Raw genomic sequence first — 1,115 nt, 5'->3', positions numbered from 1 at the left:
GCCCTGTCCGCCCCACGGCCGGTGACGGCGGGACTCTGCGCAGGAGCGGATGGGGAGTGTGGCACCGCTGAGGGCGGAGAGCTCTGTGCCCACCTCCGGCTTCTCCTCCCCGGAGGTCCCCACCCGGCGCGGGCACCCGTGGGTGCAGGCCTTGATCCGGGGTGTCCCGCAGGGCCGGGGGGAGCAGACGGGACCCCCGGCCGAGGGGCTGTGAGGGGCAGAGGGGATGGAGGAGGCGGGTGTTTTCTTTAGCTTAACGACAGCATTTGGTGGCAGCACGGAGCAGAAGCGGTGCCCGGTGCCCGGCATCCCAGGTACACATCGTCCCAGGATCCATGCGTCCCTGGCATACATCATCCCTGCATCCTGGGCACACATCGTCCCTGCGTCCCGCGGTCCCAGGCACACATTGTCCCAGCATCCTGGACACACTTCATCCCTGCATCCCAGGTAAGCCTCATTCCTTCATCCTGGCATCCTAGGTACGCATCATCCCCGCATCCCAGGATCCTGGGCAGACATCGTCCCTGCATTCTGACATCCCAGGTACACATCGTTCCTACATCCCGGGATCCTGGGCACGTGTTGTCCCTGCATCCTGGGCACAGACCATCCCTGCCTCTTGGCATCCCAGGCACACCTCATCCCTGCATCCCAGAATCCGGGGGACGCATCATCCCCGCATCCCAGGATCGCAGGCACGTGTCACCCCTGCATCCCCCACACGCCCCATCCCTACATTGTGGGATCCCTGGCCAGGAGTTTCCCCTGCATCCCAGGATCCCCGGCCATCCATCACCCCCCTGTCCTGGGATCCCTGGCCATGTACCACCCCCATATCCGGGGACCCTCCACCATCCGTCACCCCTATATCCAGGGATCCCTGGTCTTATATCACTCCTATATCCCAGGAGCCTCAGCCATCCATCGCCCCTATATCCTGGGATCCCTGGACTTATATCAGCCCCGTATCCTGGGATCCCTGGCCATGTATCACCGCCATATCCGGGGATCCTCCCCCACCCATCACCCCCATATCCTGGGATCCTCCCCCATCCATCACCCCTATATCCTGGGATCCCTGGCCTTATATCACCCCTATATCCTGGGATGCC

Source organism: Charadrius vociferus, unplaced genomic scaffold, assembly GCF_000708025.1.
Source record: "Charadrius vociferus isolate BGI_N301 unplaced genomic scaffold, ASM70802v2 scaffold988, whole genome shotgun sequence".
Classification (NCBI taxonomy): Eukaryota; Metazoa; Chordata; class Aves; order Charadriiformes; family Charadriidae; genus Charadrius; species Charadrius vociferus.
Note: the sequence above shows the minus strand (reverse complement) of the source record.